General features: G+C 45.0%; 1 protein-coding gene across 2 annotated transcripts in view; it reads left to right on the top strand.

Moving 5' to 3' along the window:
* LOC122945160 (ankyrin repeat and fibronectin type-III domain-containing protein 1-like) overlaps positions 1-20,412 on the top strand; it is a 140,536-nt gene that overhangs the window by 58,315 nt on the left and 61,809 nt on the right. For both annotated transcript variants that reach the window (XM_044304075.1, XM_044304076.1), the window contains exon 3: positions 2,644-2,772. The gene's annotated coding sequence lies outside the window, so the exon portion shown is untranslated. The remainder of the gene's footprint in view (positions 1-2,643; positions 2,773-20,412) is intronic.

Below are 20,412 nucleotides of genomic sequence, written 5' to 3'. Positions count from 1 at the left end.
CCTATGCTGTGGCCGTACTTGACAGCGGCTCCACACCCATTGCTCTCACTGTGCTTCGGTACTGATCTGCAGTAGGTCACGTATATCTGCCCACCTCTGCCCATTGTAGACATCCATCTATAATCATCCAAGTTTGCCTTTGATAAAATTCCCTAATAAAAGCATTCCTCTGCACCCCTCATTTACTCCCACTGGTGCCCCAGTTTTGCAGCAGGAAACTCCCACCGACTAATGAGGGAAAATGCAATGCGCTCTACATAATGGGTCCTCTATATAAAGCAGCCTTCTGCCAGAGCTGAGCAATACACCGCAGCCCCAAGTGAGGCTCAATGTGCCGCATATCTCCCTTTCACGGCTTATTTTGACAACCAGCTGACACCACAAATCCTAGCTAATCATTTGAGCTGACAACTTGAAAGGAGATCTGAAATCAGTGCTGAACTCTACTGATAAAGAACACTTCTGAGCGCGCTCACTGATCCCAGATGGGGCCCAAAAAATTTACTTGTGTCACATAGTCATAAGGGGCACCATGTTTTACCCCGCAGAAGGGATTTCTGGGTAAAAACAACCCCTCAGATTCTTTCCGTTTCTGCTAATGAGTGTACATGTTTCCAGTCTTATTCTCAGTCTTCGTGTTGTCAGGGTATTTTCTATTAATTATTGATTTCCATATGTGTAGGATGTTAGTAAAGGAACTGGTGACAGGCAGTGGGAATGGGCCAGGGACAGTAACAAATGCTAATATAACAGGAGGCGCAGGCTGATCCACAGTTAAAGGGGTTCTCCGGGACTTAAATATTGAAAACCTATGCACAGAATGGGTCATCAGTATCTGATCTGTGGGTGTCCGACTCCCTTCGCCACCACTGATCTATTGGTGGAAGGGGCTGCTACGCTTGGGTGAGCACCATGGCCTTTTTCTCAGCCTGTGAGGTCACTCCCCTCAGTGGCATCATCTTTCCGAAGCTTAGTCCCATACAAGTGAACGGGATTGAGCTGCACATGCGCAGCCACTGAACGATGTACAGCGCTGTGTGGTCGTCTGTGCCCCTTCAAACAGCTGATTGGGGGGGGTGGCATGAGTCGTACCCACACTGACTTAGATATTGATGACCAATCCTGGGGGTAGGTCCTCAATATTTATAGGGGTTATCCAACGTGTAAAACATGACCCCCAATGCCCGGATACTTACTCCGCTCTCCGGCACCTGTATAGCTCCTGCTCCCCGTATGGCCGCCGCTCCAACTTCCCGTCGTGCTGATCAAAACATCCGATGGGGGGTGGTTCAGCCAATAGAAGGCCGGGACGGTCACCTGCGATGCTAGGAAGACTCGTCCCTGTCGCGGCTGCTATTCCCCCCCGTCAAGCGGATTAAAACATCTGGCGATGGGGGGGAGCAGGAGCTATGCGGGTGACGGGAAGCGGGATAAGTATCATCTATCTGAGGGGCCCAGGCATTGGGGGGCATATTTTACACGTGGAATAACCCCTTAAAGTCCCGGAGAACCTCTTTAATAAAAAGTTGAGGTTAGAAGCATTTCTATACAGGTTTCCAGCCACTAATTGCAAGTAGTTATCTTGAAAATGTTGGGAAAGGGAACCACAAAGTAGAAAACCCCTTTTGCACAAGTCTTGTTGGTACATCAGTGTGATGATGGCAAGGGGTTTTCTGCTTGGGACCTCCTTAGTCAGAGCTTAGCTGCCTCCAAAAGCCTGACCTCATTCACATCCACATGTTAACACCATTTTTTCTAGGTAGAACAATTAGCTGGAAAATACAGTAACTGTCCTACTATACGACAGAGCAGCTGATAATTACCTGGCCTATCACAGGGCGGATATCGACAAGTTTGACTGAGCCACGAAGGTTATAATTATGGGTTAAGTATCTGCAGATTGACAGGCAGCTCGAATGAGGGAGCGAGGTTCGAGGCAGTGCTCAGGAAATGAGCTGAATTAAGCCCAGGGCTTCACTGAGCATATACCATTCATTCCCATTGTAGACATAACGGGGCTTCCCTACAAGAGTCGCTCATCATATCGCAGGCCATTTAATAAATGAACCAGGGTTATTGAATTCCTCCATTTGCTAACGCAGTGCTCGCAGCTGTATCTATACACAGCTGCCCCGCGCTTCCTTGGCAGATAATGCACAAGCTCATGCCCAAAGGATACTACCATCTTATGGACATAACATAATGTGATTTCTCGTGGGTTACTTCAGGCAATAATTGTTTTCAATCAAAGCTCTGATCATCCTAAAAGCTTGAACCTTACCCGGGGGGCAAGTAGATGTTGCAGCCCATACATGCGCCGGTTGTTTTGTGTGTGCTCGTAGGGGTTGTCCATGTATCTGTCAGTGGTATTGGTTACATATGCCTGCATATCTGCCATGATTCATCCCTCTGCTGCAGTACAGTCTGTGCACAGGCTCTATAAATAGTCTCCGATACAATGCGGTACAGTACCATTCTCCACCATTTCTATTATTTAAGACTAACCATCATAAGAAATTGTGTAATTTTTTTTTTCTGTGGAGAAGACCCACAGATGCTCTGTCCTTGGTCCTGAGAGCAGAGAAAGGATGAGCGTTGTCCAGGAGGCTCCGCTAACACCTGCTGTTTTTATCCCACCTGCAGGTCCATCGGAGGACTCTCAAAGTTAACCCACAGGTTGTCACTGAAGGAGAGGTCAGAGAAGAAGAACGATGCTGAGCCTGCACCACTGGAGCAGCCCGCATTCAGACCGAGATCTCTGAGCATTGAATGGTGAGAATAGCCGGAAGGAGCCAGGTTGTGAGAAGGATGGGTCTACTGTAGTGTAGACAGTCCTGGTCTGGTGCCATGTCAGATGTTCTTGGTAGACTTTTACAATGTTCGGTTGGGGTTTAGGTTGAAGATATGTGGATACAGATATGGTTAACATATGAATGACAGCTTTGTTGTGGAGTATTCTAAGATATTGTGATGGGACAGAGGGTGGTCATCGTATGAAACAAGACATTGGTGAGAAGAAGATGAAGAAATGATGGGCTGGATGGAATCAAGGTTGTCTTCTACACTTGGTCATCTGTTTACTGTAGATTTTGTATAATGAAGGAAAATAGCGCTTAAGTCCATTATGAAAATAGATCAACAGGTATGGAACTGGTAGATGTTGGGGCCCTAATGCACAACTCTAAATAGGGCCCCACTCCACCATGAGCTCCTTCAGAAGAAAGTGTGTTCAGGACATTAACATCTGATGATAGTTTTAGTCTCTACTCTGTTCCTGATTCCTCAATTTTATACTGCACCTCTTCTCTGTGAGAAGATGGGCCCCTTATCTCCTGGGCCCATCTTCTCACAGAGAAGAGGTGCAGTATAAAATTGAGAAATCAGGAACAGAGTAGAGACTAAAACTATGACTGCTACCCTGCTGGGGACATCCTTGTGGCTGAGGTTGTCCTAGACTAGTAAAATGGAGTCATCTTTTTCTAAAGCAAGATGGGAAAAGCATAACTGGTTCTTGGGGTGCAGTTCTCACTTTAAGGATGATGCACCCCAGGGTGGCACCATGCAGATCGTACATTAAAAAGTAAAGGGAAAGTGTAAGGAAAGGTTCAGCTTTACAATTTCTGACATATGACTGAGTGGTCCTTCTTTGTGACCCACACCAATAGCTAGAATAAATGGGTCATGGTGCAGTAACCCTCTGGATGTGCATGTGCAGATGGTTTAAGGTGAACCTTCCCTTTAAAGGGAACCTGTCATGTTGTATATACAGTCCTATCTGCAGGCAGCATGGTATAGAGCAGGAGGAGCGCAGCAGATTGATATATCATCTATGTGGGTTCCATGCTTAGGAGTCCAGTGGGTGGTCCTATCATTGTCTGCCACTGCATTAAGCTGTCAGTCACTGATAGGACGGCTCACTGGACTCCTGAGCATAGAACTCTCTTCCCACATAGATATATATCAATCTGCTCAGTAGTGACCCCGAATCTCCAGGTACCGGTGTGTCTCACAGAAGTTGTGATTGTGTGATTTCACAACTTGTGTCAGCCGTATACAATGTGCTTGACGATATGTAAACCACAGTGAAAGACACAGCGAGCTTTGTCATTAGGGCTCAGCCTGGCATCCTCTCATAACTAACATCATTGTCAAATCTGCCAAATATTTCCCAACCAGGTAATGTGCCCTAAGGAAGCAAAGAGCTGGCAATCTGGTCACATCCATGGAAAATCATGTCATTCATGCTATGCTGGCAGCGGCCACAAAGACCTATACAATGTGCAAGTCTAGTGGCCGCTGCCATTAATCATGCCGTATACATCTGCTAAAGCTGTTAGAGGGGCTGTATACAGAGGTGACAGACTTCAGTAATCGGTGTGATACACAGGCCTCCAGAAGCGTAAGGGGAAATAATGGCGGCCATTTACAAAGACCGTCTTTTTGCGCTGGTCTTAGTTTCCCCTTTGCGCTTGCAGAGGATAGTCCTAATTTATAGTAAGTGTGCACCTTGTCATGAATTAAGTGCGTCTTCCTGCTGTGTGCGCCTATCGTAAAAAAACTACTACTCTCCCTGAATGGAGTACTTTTTGACTACTTCTTAATATAAATAAATATGCCGGGGCCCCCAACAGGCCCACACCACTCCCAAATGGTGACGGCAGCGTAAAAATGCCCTTGCAACTAAATATTTTTGCACGGTTATAAACGTTGCAAACCGGGGTCTCGCAACTTTTTGTTACACAAAAAAAGTGGCACAATTGCGGACAAGAATAGGACATGTTCTGTTTTTTTGCGGAACGAAAGTGTGGATCCGCAAATGCAGATGCAGACAGCACATTTCGGCCCCATTGAAAGTGAATGAGTCCGCACCTATTCCGCAAAATTGCGAAACGGATCTGGACCCATTTTGCGGACGTGTGAATGGACCCTTACGAAGACCAGCTTTTTACGCCAGTCTTAGTATGCCCCACTACGCTGCCATTAGATACCTCTAATTTACATTCGCCTCGTCATAAATTCGGCTCATCTGTGGCAGTCCGTGCGCCTGGAGTTATAACCACGACACCCCCTAGCTGGCATCGTTTTTAGCTAACATTTGCACCTTTTTCAGGTGCAAATGTAAGTAAATTTGCCAGGTCTGAAGTCACAGCCTCCGACACGACCCCACCCTGCCCCTATCACATCCAACTAGCATACACAGCACAAAACCGGCCACACAACACAATATTGTCGCACGGCTGGACAAAATAAGGGAACTTGCGATACATTTTACGTCTAAAAGTATTGCAAGTCCCTTAGTAAATGTGCCTCCATGTTTCTATCTGATGCCGAGGGACATAGCTGTAGGGAGTGCACGAGTAGCAACTGCACCCGGGCCAGAGAGAGAACAAAAGCCATTTACAACATAAGAAAATGCTAATATATTATAAATGATGCATGGTAGGTGGGGGCCCAAGTTGCAGATTCTGTATTGGCCCCCAGAAAATTTCAACTTCTGCCACTGCCAGCAAGCAGAGATCCTAAACAGTGAGCTATTAAAACATGAAAGTTGTAGAACTTTTCATTACACAATGATTAACTTTACTTACATAAAACCTGAAATCTGCTTATTTTTGGAGTAGCTTGAAGTAGGTGAATGATAAAGGTTTTGCACAGTGTTTGGCTAGGGCGACACGGAGACATTTATTGTAATGATATTCTGTGGTGTCACACTGCGACATGACAGTCGCAAAAAATCCATCCAAGGCACCCATCCAACGCAGCATGTCGCAGTGCGACACTATTGACTATCATTACAATGAATGTCACAATGTAGTTGTACACTTTTTGTTGTGCGACACGTCGCCATGTAGCGCTAGCCTTAGGGTACCTGCTCACGTTTTTTTTCTGTGTAGATTCTTGTGCGGAAAACTGCAGAGTAAGGTTGCATTCGCACAGCCGTGCGGACCCACTGACCTCAATGGGGCCATTGTTCACATGTTGTGGCAAAGTATAGGAAATGTCCTATCTTTTGCAGAACAGTCGCACAGATCCGTGTGCTTTCGCATCTTCGGACCGCAAAACACCTACGGTCATGTCGATGCACCATAATACAGCACCAGCAAAGTGTAGGAGATTAGACAAATCTCGTACACTAAGCTTTTTTGCGGACATTGACCTGCCGTTCGGATTTTGAAATCAACCGCATGTCTGTGTGGATTATATCCTTTTCAATGGAAGTGGAAATTCTACAGCAAAACCACATCAAATCTGCAGCAAACAAAATGCACCAATTTCTGATTGTGAACTGCACCCATGTGCGGGTAGTCTAAACGTACTGGAGCATCCTGAGCTGCAGCCGGTATTCCAGCTGCTTTTACAATATTGCTAGTCACTACATGTGTTTGACAGATATACTCCTAACAGCTCAGAGGAACTCCTATAATACAGTAGGGCACTCCTATAATACAGTAGGGTACTCCTATAATACAGTAGGGTACTCCTATAATACAGTAGAGCACTCCTATAATACAGTAGGGCACTCCTATAATACAGTAGGGCACTCCTATAATACAGTAGGGCACTCCTATAATACAGTAGAGCACTCCAATAATACAGTAGGGCACTCCTATAATACAGTAGGAAACTCCTTTAATACAGTAGGGCACTCCTATAATACAGTAGAGCACTCCAATAATACAGTAGGGCACTCCTATAATACAGTAGAGCACTCCTTTAATACAGTATGGCACTCCTATAATACAGTAGAGATCTCCTATAATACAGTAGGGCACTCCTATAATACAGTAGAGATCTCCTATAATACAGTAGGGCACTCCTTTAATACAGTAGGGCACTCCTATCATACAGTAGGGCACTCCTATCATACAGTAGGGCACTCCTATCATACAGTAGGGCACTCCTATATTACAGTAGGGTACTCTTATAATACAGTAGAGCACTCCTATAATACAGTAGTGCACTCCTATAATACAGTAGGGCACTCCTATCATACAGTAGGGCACTCCTATCATACAGTAGGGCACTCCTATCATACAGTAGGGCACTCCTATCATACAGTAGGGCACTCCTATAATACAGTAGGGCACTCCTATCATACAGTAGGGCACTCCTATATTACAGTAGGGCACTCCTATAATACAGTAGGGCACTTCTATAATACAGTAGGGCACTCTTATCATACAGTAGGGCACTCCTATCCTACAGTAGGGCACTCCTATCATACAGTAGGGCACTCCTATCATACAGTAGGGTACTCTTATCATACAGTAGGGTACTCTTATCATACAGTAGGGCACTCCTATCATACAGTAGGGCACTCCTATCATACAGTAGGGCACTCCTATAATACAGTAGAGCACTCCAATAATACAGTAGGGCACTCCTATCATACAGTAGGGCACTCCTATCCTACAGTAGGGCACTCCTATCCTACAGTAGGGCACTCCTATCATACAGTAGGGCACTCCTATCATACAGTAGGGCACTCCTATCATACAGTAGGGTACTCTTATCATACAGTAGGGCACTCCTATCATACAGTAGGGCACTCCTATCATACAGTAGGGCACTCTAATACAGTAGGGTACTCTTATCATACAGTAGGGTACTCTTATCATACAGTAGGCCACTCCTATTCTACAGTAGGGCACTCCTATTCTACAGTAGGGCACTCCTATCATACAGTAGGGCACTCTTATCATACAGTAGGGCACTCCTATCATACAGTAGGGCACTCCTATCATACAGTAGGGCACTCCTATCATACAGTAGGGTACTCTTATCATACAGTAGGGTACTCTTATCATACAGTAGGGCACTCTTATCATACAGTAGGGCACTCCTATAATACAGTAGGGCACTCCTATCATACAGCAGGGCACTCCTATAATACAGTAGGGCACTCTTATAATACAGTAGGGCACTCTTATAATACAGTAGGGCACTCCTATCCTACAGTAGGGCACTCCTATCCTACAGTAGGGCCTACAGTAGGCACTCCTATATTACAGTAGGGCACTCCTATATTACAGTAGGGCACTCCTATATTACAGTAGGGCACTCCTATCATACAGTAGGGCACTCCTATCCTACAGTAGGGCACTCATATCCTACAGTAGGGCACTCCTATCCTACAGTAGGGCACTCCTATCCTACAGTAGGGCACTCCTATATTACAGTAGGGCACTCCTATCATACAGTAGGGCACTCCTATATTACAGTAGGGCACTCCTATCATACAGTAGGGTACTTTGTGTTTCCTACATGAGATTGCTGGACAGGGCTAGTCTAAAGATAACAATTCCCAGGATCACCAGAGAACAAGATATCAGCCAAATAGAATGATGGAGTGTAATACAGGCAATAGCTCAGGATCAGTGAATGATAAGTAATGTAATGCAAATACACAGTGACTGCACCAGCAGAATAGTGAGTGCAGCTCTGGAGTGTTATACAGGATGTAATTCAGGATCAGTACAGGATAAGTAATTTAATGTATGTACATAGAGACTGCACTAGCAGATTAGTGAGTGCAGCTCTGGAGTATAAAACAGGATCAGGATCAGTACAGGATAAGTAATAGTAAATATATTTACAACGAAGCAAAGTTTTTGAAGGTGGACCATATGTTTAGGGCACAGACTATGTAGTATTTAGGAAAAGCAGGGAAACTGAATATTTGTGTGTTTCAGTTATGGCAGATTTTTGGAATATTCTGTCGCCCTTGTATAATATTGTAGCTGGATAATGATTCATGTTGAGAGTATAATTTACTGCAGATATACGGCATTTGCTTATGTAGTGTTTTCGGAAGGTGGCCAAGTGATTACATTCTTCTTGTTAAAAGATGCCAACGTCTGCCACATTTCCCAAGCTGGCTTCCCTCGCCCTCTTTCCTCCAATCTCTTACTAATGACCCTGGAGTCTCTTTGCTTTCGAAAGTAATGCTATCTGGGAGTTGTTGTACAAGCCGCTCGGGTTCTTGGAGCCGGCCCATGTTCTTGTGGACTGCGGTGTGTGTGTGAAAGTACTTCGTGGTGGGCTCACAAGCCAAGAGGCGAACGCAGAAACTTGGCTGGGATCACACAGAGGGTGGATGGAATTGGGACTGGAAGGCAGATAAACAGTAGGGCTTTTCCCACCCATTCTGGGAAACCTATGTGGGCCTGTGGTGGGGGAAATAAATGAAGTCTGTCAAGTTTGTGGTTTCTCTTCCTGGTGCCTCGTTAATATCTTATTGAGATTCTGTCTCACAAAATAGAAATCATATTTATTGGAGTCGTTAGATCTGCTCTAAGAGGCAGGATACCAACGTGAAATTCATACCCTGGGTTTCCTGTATTGGGTTTCATGGTATGCTGCAGAGCTGAGTACGTTTTACGCGGCCATGTTGAAATGTTCTTGTTATCTACACATTGCGGATATTTCTGGATGGTCGGGAGTTACAGACTTTTATCCAAACAGAAGACATGGCCCTTCTTGCCTACTGCAACCAATCAGAGTTTGTCTTTCACTCTTCAAATTTCTCTTGTAAAATAAAAGCTGTGCTGTGATTGGTTTCTGTGGGCATCACAGCAGTTTTAATAAGGGCGCACTCACACAAACATATTACAAACCGTGTAAAACATGGGCCGTGTGCACCCCACATCACAGTGTGGAGCCATAAACTTCAATGGGTCCGCGATGGGCAAGATGTGGCCAAAGACAGGACATGCCCTATCTTTTGCGGCACGGAGGCACAAAGGGCTTCAGTGTGTTTACCTCTGCTTGGGGCCATCGCTAAAGATAGGACATGTCCTGTCTTTGGCCACATCTTGCCGATCGCGGACCCATTGGAGTCGATGGCTCCACACCACAATGTGGGGTGCACGCGACCGATGCCCGTGTTTTGCGGATCTGTGGCTTGCTGCCTGCAACACGGCATGGCTGTCCCACGTTTGTGTGAATATGCCCTAAAAGAGGCCAAATCATTAGGGTAGATTTAAAAATTAAAATATACTACAATTCTGTTTTACGAGATTGATCGCACACGGCACACACTAAAAGAAGTTTTGGGGAGATATACCAGTGTTGACACACAGGACTTTCAGTGCGCCATTCTCTCCGCCAGGGCACAGATTCATCAAAAGGACGCACACCATTTTGAAAACAGCGGGAGAGATTTATCAAAACTGGTGCAAAGGAAAACTGGCCTACTAAGCCAGTTTTGATAAATCTCACCTAAAGCCTAGAAAAGCGTCATAAATTCTTAGCAAATGAGTTACGAACAGTGTATCTGCAAATCCTTGTCCACTTTTTACAACACATTCGTATGCATCGAAAAAAGTGTCTCTGGAGCTTCTTAAAGAGGTTGTCTAACCTGAGACATTAGTGGCATATCACTAGGATATCCCAGAAGTGGGACCCGCACCTACCTCTAGAACTGAGCTCCCATAGTGATAATGAAGAGCACACCATGCATGCATGGTCGCCCTCCAACGATTTCTGTGGGAGTGCTGAAAAAAGCAGAGTGGCGCACTCGGCTATCTTCAGAAGATGAATGGTGAACACACAATGCCTGCTCGACCACCGCTCCGTTCACTTCTGTGGGAAATAGCTTGAGTGTTTTCAGTGCTCCGATAGAAAAGCATGGAAGGCGGCTGCGCACATACACTCTTGTTCACATCTTTAAAAATAGCAGGGATGCTCAACCTGCGGCTCTCCAGATGTTGTAAAACTACAATTCCCACCATGCCCTGCTGTAGGCTGATAGCTGTAGGCAGTCTGTGCATGCTAGGAGTTGTAGTTTTGCACCTACTACAGCTGAAATATAGCATTTATGCCTTATTTCAAAAAAACAAAACAACGCCAAACGTGCCACTATGCGTTTTAAACCCAGTGGAGATTTACTAAGCAAAATACCCTTAAAGGCTATGTACACCTTTGGGGGCATTTGTTTATGATTGCATTGTACTTATTTTGAGCTAAAAATTACTTTTCCAATTGGTCTTTATTGACAATAGGGAATCCTTTTTTGTGTACAGAGCTGAGATGCTCTACTAGCTGTCTGTGGATTTTCTGTCTTTTCCGTCATCTGGGGAGCAGACGGGCTCCTTATCTCTGCTCTCTGACCTTATAAACACTCATCAAAGCTCAATCCTTATCTTACTGATAAGAAGGTGGCTTAAAGTATAACTGTCATATATTTTTTTGGGGAGTATTGGATTGTGGTGATTAATATCTCCTTGGTGGCCCTATTTAAACTTTTCACTGTGTACTCAATTACCCCTTAATTCCACAGTTTTGTTCCCTGTACTGCCTACTTTTACCTGTGCTTAAAATCAGGTTGCTAGGCCTGGTCCGTCTATGTGTTGAAGGACGGAGGACGCAGAAGCACGCAGCCTGCAAGGTCAGATTACTGACAGCCAGGGACTGTAAGTAAATGATTAAAGCCAGGTCCTCCCCAGCAGCTGATAACAGGGCCTGGGCTGTGTGCACGTCTCCCTGTCCCTGCGCTTGGCAGACGCTCCCTCACTCAGCAGACTGGGACAATGCAGAGTTGAAGCAGCGCAGACCAGGGAAGGGAGATCTGCCGTCTGCTCAGTGTATAAATGAAAGCAACATGTGGTAAGAGGACCCCTTTGTGCTGCAGGAGATTAACCCTTCAGGGGGAGGGCTCTGGTAACTGACACATTTGGGGGGCTATTGTTACTGGCTAGTGAGGGCAGGCGGGATTAGCCTCAGGGGGAGGGCAGTGGCGGCCATCTTAACTGAATAGTGAAATTGCAGTTTTATGCAGACTGGTTGCTAAGGGCTGAATCTTATTAAATATGGGGTAGGTCAATCTAATAGTAACTGATTCTGGAATATCATGTTATTAGTAACTACATATATGAAAATTGAAATTAGGGTCTAAGTGTGACAGTTATCCTTTAAATAAGTGTTTATGACCTCTTAGTAGTTTAGAGATAAGGGTTATAATATGACAAGTGAAAGTACTAGTCACAGTCAGAAAAACAGTTGACCCTTTGTGACAGAATGGCTCAATATTTTTAATACAGGCCAATTGAAAATATTATTTTTAGCCAAAAATGACTAAAATGCAGTCATAAACAAAATTGCCTCCAAAGGTGTACATAGCCTTTAAGCGCTGTACAACCCAGGCAAGAAAGTCTCAGCCCCTGAAGAGGCCACTTGAAGCAGGCTTCATTATTCTGACCATTCAAACGCTGACAGAAAGTGTGAACAAAGCCCTAGTCATTTTCATTAGCCTTCAATTGTCCTTTGATGGCCAGAATAGTGGAGCATGCATCTACGGAAACCTTGTTAACTAATTATGAATAGGATTTGTCTCAAAATGATGACTCCTGAGTCCAAGTATGTTCCTCCACCAGTTTGAGTGTTGTACTTCTCACCGTCAGAGCATAAACTGGATTTTTCCGAATGAACGCTGAATTGTAAGACTTGCTACGTTCTCATATCCCGACACTGGTTAAACCAGGTGTGCCCACAAGATGCCTTAAGCACTGAACGAAAAAACTTCAAAAACAAGAGTTCTTCATAGCTGTTGAAGTCTATGGTGGTGCGTGTCTTCACAAGTCTGCTGTGTACTGTTGGTGGTTTCATGGCGTGGCCCAGGTATTCAGCAGGTCCTCACTGAGGGAGATGCAGAGCTGGATGTGCTCGGGCTGGGTAGAAGTCAGGTAGTGTGGCACTGTATACGCATTTGGCTGTATGGACATAGAGGTAGGTAGATGACTTACAGCAACATTTTAGGTTATTGCTGCTTCTTCTATGACCTAGTGAAAAATGTATATTGATTAGGGCTCATGCACACGAACGTATTTTCTTTCCGCTTCCGTTCCGTTTTTTTGAGGACAGTATGCAGAACCATTCACTTCAATGGGTCCGCAAAAACAACGGAAGTTACTCCTTGTGCATTCCATTTCCGTATTTCCGTTCCGCAAAAAAGTAGTGCATGTCCAATTATTGTCCGCAAATCATGGTCCGACTCCCCATTCAAGTCAATGGGTCCGCAAAAAATACGGAACGTGAACGGAACACATCCGTATGTCATAAGTATTTTGCGGATCCATACTGTAGAAATTCTATGCTCAGCCCATATTGCTCATGTGTTTGGTGATTAATAAGTTACTGTTTCCGATCCGCAAAAAACGGATCGCATCAGAAAACCATACGGATATGTTTTGTGGAATAACGGAACAGAAGAGGATTAAATCTGAGAAAAAAAGCCTCAGATACGGAACAACGGATCAGTAAAAAACGGACCGCAAAACAACTGTCGTGTGCACGAGCCCTTAGTATGATTGGTATGGATTCTCAGCTTCCTATGAGGATGAGGCAGCACTTTTTTTTTTATATCTATATTAAGCTTTCATGTTCTAATTTCTTAATATTATATTTCCTTGGCTTATGGTTCACATATATGTCCATGATCTAATTTCTCCAATATTTCCATTTCAACAAATTCCTTCTTAAAGGGACATTATCACTAAAATAGAATGAAAACTTAATAGGGTTGTCTTATGTACAGCTGTTTTCCGATGCTCCCTTTCATCTCTATGGAGAGGGACACCAGGAGTCAGACCTCACCTAATTTTTTATAACCAGCTTTATTGTCATGTGACAGTCCCTTTAACCCCTTAAGGACTCAGCCCTATTTCACCTTAAGGACTTGGCCATTTTTTGCAAATCTGACCAGTGTCCCTTTAAGTGCTCATAACTTTAAAACGCTTTGACTTACCCAGGCCGTTCTGAGATTGTTTTTTCGTCACATATTGTACTTCATGACACTGCTAAAATTGGGTCAAAAAAGTTAATTTTTTTGCACAAAAAAATAAAATTTTTACAATTTTTTTTGAAAAATTAGCAAATTTCAAAGTTTCAGTTTCTCTACTTCTGTAATACATAGTAATACCCCCAAAAATTGTGATGGCTTTACATTCCCCATATGTCTACTTCATGTGTGTAGCATTTTGGGAATGATATTTTATTTTTTGGGGATGTTACAAGGCTTAGAAGTTTAGAAGCAAATTTTGAAATTTTTCAGAAATCTTCAAAATCCCACTTTTTATGGACCAGTTCAGGTTTGCAGTCATATTGTGAGGCTTAGATAATAGAAACCTCCCAAAAATGACCCCATTCTAGAAACTACACCCCTCAAGGTATTCAAAACAGTTTTTTCAAACTTTATTAACCCTTTAGGTCTTCCACAAGAGTTAATGGCAGATGGAGAAACAATTTAGAAATTTCTATTTTTGGGAAAATTTTCCAATATAATCAATTTTTTCCAGGAGTAAAACAAGGGTTAACTGCCAAACAAAACTCAAAATGGGTTGCCCTGATTCTGTAGTTTGCAGAAACACCCCATATGTGGTCGTAAACTACTGTTTGGCCAAACGGCAGGACATAGAAGGAGGGGAACACCATATGGGTTTTGGAAGGCAGATTTTGCAGGACTGGTTTTGTTTATACCATGTCCCATTTGAAGCCCCCTGTTGCACCCCTAGAATAGAAATTTCAAAAAAGTGACTCCATCTAAGAAAGTACACCCCTCAAGGTATTCAAAACTGGGTTTACAAACTTTGTTAACCCTTTAGGTGTTCCACAAGAGTTAATGGCAGATGGAGAAACAATTTAGAAATTTCTATTTTTTGGAAAATTTTCCAATATAATCAATTTTTTCCAGGAGTAAAACAAGGGTTAACTGCCAAACAAAACTCAAAATGGGTTGCCCTGATTCTGTAGTTTGCAGAAACACCCCATATGTGGTCGTAAACTACTGTTTGGCCAAACGGGAGGACATAGAAGGAGGGGAACGCCATATGGGTTTTGGAAGGCAGATTTTGCAGGACTGGTTTTGTTTATACCATGTCCCATTTGAAGCCCCCTGTTGCACCCCTAGAATAGAAATTTCAAAAAAGTGACTCCATCTAAGAAAGTACACCCCTCAAGGTATTCAAAACTGGGTTTACAAACTTTGTTAACCCTTTAGGTGTTCCACAAGAGTTAATGGCAGATGGAGAAACAATTTAGAAATTTCTATTTTTTGGAAAATTTTCCAATATAATCAATTTTTTCCAGGAGTAAAACAAGGGTTAACTGCCAAACAAAACTCAAAATGGGTTGCCCTGATTCTGTAGTTTGCAGAAACACCCCATATGTGGTCGTAAACTACTGTTTGGCCAAACGGGAGGACATAGAAGGAGGGGAACACCATATGGGTTTTGGAAGGCACATTTTGCAGGACTGGTTTTGTTTATACCATGTCCCATTTGAAGCCCCCTGTTGCACCCCTAGAATAGAAATTTCAAAAAAGTGACTCCATCTAAGAAAGTACACCCCTCAAGGTATTCAAAACTGGGTTTACAAACTTTGTTAACCCTTTAGGTGTTCCACAAGAGTTAATGGCAGATGGAGAAACAATTTAGAAATTTCTATTTTTTGGAAAATTTTCCAATATAATCAATTTTTTCCAGGAGTAAAACAAGGGTTAACTGCCAAACAAAACTCAAAATGGGTTGCCCTGATTCTGTAGTTTGCAGAAACACCCCATATGTGGTCGTAAACTACTGTTTGGCCAAACGGGAGGACATAGAAGGAGGGGAACACCATATGGGTTTTGGAAGGCAGATTTTGCAGGACTGGTTTTGTTTATACCATGTCCCATTTGAAGCCCCCTGTTGCACCCCTAGAATAGAAATTTCAAAAAAGTGACTCCATCTAAGAAAGTACACCCCTCAAGGTATTCAAAACTGGGTTTACAAACTTTGTTAACCCTTTAGGTGTTCCACAAGAGTTAATGGCAGATGGAGAAACAATTTAGAAATTTCTATTTTTTGGAAAATTTTCCAATATAATCAATTTTTTCCAGGAGTAAAACAAGGGTTAACTGCCAAACAAAACTCAAAATGGGTTGCCCTGATTCTGTAGTTTGCAGAAACACCCCATATGTGGTCGTAAACTACTGTTTGGCCAAACGGCAGGACATAGAAGGAGGGGAACGTCATATGGTTTTTGGAAGGCAGATTTTGCTGGACTGGTTTATTTACACCATGTACCCTTTCAAGCCCCCTGATGCACCCCTAGAGTAGAAACTCCATAAAAGTGACCCCATCTAGGAAACTACAGGATAAGGTGGTTGTTGTTTTGGGACTATTTTAGGGGTAAATATGATTTTTGGTTGCTCTATATTACTCTTTTTTGAGGCAATGTAACAAAAAAATTTAATTCTAAAAAATGTTCTACATTCGCTATTTAGTTTTGTGGAACACCTAAAGGGTTAACATAGTTTGTAAAGTAACTTTTGAATACCTTGAGGGGTGTAGTTTCTTAGATGGGGTCACTTTTTTGGAGTTTCTAGTCTAGGCTACATCAGGGGGGGCTTCTAATGGGACATGGTGTCAAAAAAAAAAACTGTCCATCAAAATCTGCCTTCCAGAAACCGTATGGAGTTCCCTTCGTTCTATGCCCTGCCGTGCGGCTATATAGCCATTTACGACCACATATGGGGTGTTTCTGCAAACTACAGAATCAGGGCCATAAATATTGAGTTTTGTTTGGCTGTTAACCCTTGCTTTATTACCGGCAAAAGGGATTCAAATTGAAATTTTGCCCAAAAATGGGTGTTTTGGCACCGTTTTTGTTTTATATTTTTAACACCGTTCATTCGAGGCGTTTGGTCAAATGTTATTTTTATAGCGACGACTTTTACGCACGCGACGATGCCCAATATGTATGGCTCTCAGACTTTGGAGACACTAAGCAGGCATCCTAAAAACTGCGGCCCTCCAGATGTTGTAAAACTACAATTCCCACCATGCCCTGCTGATGGCTGTAGGTTGTCTGGGCATGCTGGGAGTTATAGTTTTACAACATCTGGAGGGCCGCAGTTTGAGGATGCCTGCTCTAAAACTAATATTTTTTTGGGGAAAAAAAATTGTTTCTGTGTCTCCAAAGTCTAAGAGCCATAGTGTTTTATGTTCTCTAGTGGACTGTTGGGGATTATAAAAATTTAGTACTCCATGGAAGTGTGATACTCCCTGAAGCAATCGATAACGCAGAGGCCCGGATGATCGGGGCACGTGTCACATTGAGTGGTGGTGTCCTTCCGTATCCCCCTCTTGTGACACACTCTGCATCTTTTTTGGGTTCGTCCCTTCTTTCCAGTATGGGGGACCACACCTGGAAAGTGTTGGCCAGGGACGATCCGGGCGCCTCCAGTTCCCGAGGTACTCCGGCCTGCTCTTTCCCGGTCCGAAAAGATCAGGTCTTTGAGGACTGCCTCATAGAATTGGAGGAATGTCCCTGTGCTGCCAGCGCTTCGGGATAGTACAAAAGAGTTGTACATGGCAACCTGCACCATGTAGACCGTAACTTTTTTGTACCATGCCCGGGTTTTGCGCATGGCATTATATGGCGTGAGGACTTGATCAGAGAGATCAACTCCTCCCATATACCGATTGTAGTCGACGATACAATCGGGCTTGAGGACCGTTGCCGCGGTACCTCGCACAGGGACTGGGGTGGTGCTGTTACCGTGGATTGTGGACAGCATAAGGACATCCCTCTTGTCCTTATACCTGACCAGCAACAGGTTTCCACTGGTAAGGGCACGGGTCTCACCCCTGGGGATAGGTACCTGGAGGGGGTGGGCAGGGAGGCCGCGCTGATTTTTCCGCACGGTCCCACAAGCGAACGTGGATCTGGCGGCAAGGGACCTGAACAAGGGAATGCTGGTATAAAAGTTATCCACGTACAAGTGGTAACCCTTATCCAGCAGTGGGTGCATAAGGTCCCACACGAGTTTCCCGCTAACACCCAGAGTGGGGGGACATTCTGGGGGTTGAATACGGGAATCTCGCCCCTCGTACACACGAAATTTGTAAGTGTACCCTGAGGTACTCTCACAAATTTTGTATAGCTTCACGCCATACCTCGCCCGCTTTGTGGGAATGTATTGGCGGAAACTGAGTCTCCCCTTGAACGCAACGAGAGACTCATCAACCGCGACCTCCCTTCCAGGTACGTAGGCCTGCTGAAATGTGGCCCCAAAGTGATCGATGACCGGCCGTATCTTATACAGCCGGTCATAGGCAGGATCACCTCGGGGTGGACATGCTGCATTATCGGAATAATGCAGACATTTCCGGATGGCCTCAAACCGGGGACGTGTCATGACCATACTGTACAGTGGGGTCTGGTATAGGACGTCCCCACTCCAGTATTGCCTGACACTGGGTTTTTGGACTAGACCCATATGCAGCACGAGGCCCCAAAATGTCCTCATTTCGGCTGCACTGACCGGCGTCCAGCCACCGGGTCTAGCCAAAAATGAGCCTGGGTTTTGAGCGACGAACTGTTGGGCGTACAGATTCGTCTGCTCCACCATCAAATTCACCAGTGGGTTACTGAAAAAAAAACTAAAAAAGTCTATTTCAGTAAACCCCACTGTGGGAATCTGGATTCCAGGATTGCCAGCGAAATCCGGAATCTCAGGCTCAAAGTCCACTGGGGGACACCAGCTAAGTTCATCGGCAGGGGGCTCCGGTGAACTTATTTGGTGGGCCGGGAAACCAGTACGAACCCCAGGGCGGCTCGTACTAGGGTGGGCCACAGGATCCCTAGCATGTGTGGCCCCTGGCTCCGCCTGGCGGCGTCTCCGCCGCCTTGGTGGCTCATCGTCATCCGATGATGATGAGGAGGATGCGGATGACAGAAGGAATGTGGGGTCATCCTCATCCTCACTGGGGCTCTCGGAGTCGGAGGCAATCTGGGCGTATGCCTCCTCGGCCGAGAACACCCGGCGGGCCATGGGTGTGTGTGCGTGTAGGTGTGCGTGTGTGGAAACCTTTATTATATGTGCGTGTGTGTGGGGGCAACGGGTGTTCGCGTACTAAAAAAAGGAAAATAAAGGGGCAAGTGTTAGGAAAAAAAAAAAAAAAAGTTCAAAGTTGCTGATCAGCGGTACAACGCTGATCAGCGGTGGGGCAGGCGATGCGCTAACAGTGGACGGACGCTAAAGTGCCGACCAGTCAGCGAACGCAGAAAAATAAAAAAAAAGTGGTGGTAAGGGGGCTAGTGGTGAGGGGGGGGGGGCTGGGGGAGGGCTGGTGGGGGGATGGGTGGGGGGGGGTGGGGGGGGCTGGTGGTGGTGGGGGGCTGGTAGGGGGGGGCAAGTGGCAGGGGGGGCTCTGGGGTCTGATAGATGGATCAAAAAAGTTTTGTGTAAAAGTTCTTTTTTTTTTTTTTTTTCCTAACTAACTTTTCCCTTCTTTCCCTTCCTAATGGTGCCTCTCCCTCACTGACCCTAACCTACCTGAGTGGCGATGGGTGCAGGAGGGTGATGGATGCCGATTAGGGGGACACAGGAGCTGGTGCTGGACGATGCTGCACGGTCAGGGTGCTGGACAGGAAGAGGAGGGGAGAGAGGAGCGCAGGAAGTTTGAATCTCGCGCCTCTCTCCCCTGCACCAATCAGCACCCTGGACAGCAGTGTTCAGCACCAGGGCCAGCACCGCCTCCTCAAATCCTCGGACTGCGATTGGTGGTGTAAAATTACGCCACCGATCGCAGTCTTTTTCCGGTTCATCGGGTCACAGCACACCCGAATGGACCGGAAACGCAGAAAACCGCAGGTCTGAATGGACCTGCGGTTTTCTGCGATCGTCTATACGGGGGGGTCAAATGACCCCCCCCTGCGTTGTTACGGGATGCCGGCTGAATGATTTCAGCCGGCATCCCGTTCCGATTAACCCCCGCCGGAATCGCGAATTAAAGCCATGACGTACCGGTACGTCATGGGTCCTTAAGGATTCGGGAAACATGCCGTACCGATACGTCATGGGTCCCTAAGGGGTTAAAGGGCATCTGTCAGCAGTTTTGTACCTATGAAACTGGCTGACCTGTTACATGTGCGCTTGGCAGTTGAAGTCATCTGTGTTGGTCCCATGTTCATATGTGTCCACATTGCTGAGAAAAATGATGATGTACTATATGCCAATGAGCCTCTCGGAGCAACGGGGGCGTTGCAATTACACCTAGAGGCTCTGCTCTCTCTGAAACTGCAAAACCCTCTGCACTTTGTTTCACAGGACCAGGCAGTGTAAATGTCATCATACCTGGCCCTGTCAATCAAAGTGCAGAGGTTGAGGCAGTTTCAGAGAGCAGAGCCTCTAGGTGTAACAGCACTGTTTTTGTAAAATAAAAATCCATAGTTTTTTTTTAAATCTAATCTCCTACAATACCTTTAAATGGTCACTAACTTTTCACACAGCTTTGCATAAATCAATAGTACAAGTGACCACAAAAAACTTTGTAATATGTCTTATCAGTGAACAATGTCTAGTTCTACCTTTTTACCTCCCCCTACCATCCCTGTCTAATTGGTTTTCACTGAGCAAAATGTTTTAAA

Source organism: Bufo gargarizans, chromosome 8 (assembly GCF_014858855.1).
Source record: "Bufo gargarizans isolate SCDJY-AF-19 chromosome 8, ASM1485885v1, whole genome shotgun sequence".
Lineage (NCBI taxonomy): Eukaryota > Metazoa > Chordata > Amphibia > Anura > Bufonidae > Bufo > Bufo gargarizans.
Note: the sequence above shows the minus strand (reverse complement) of the source record. Positions and strands in the feature narration are given on the sequence as shown.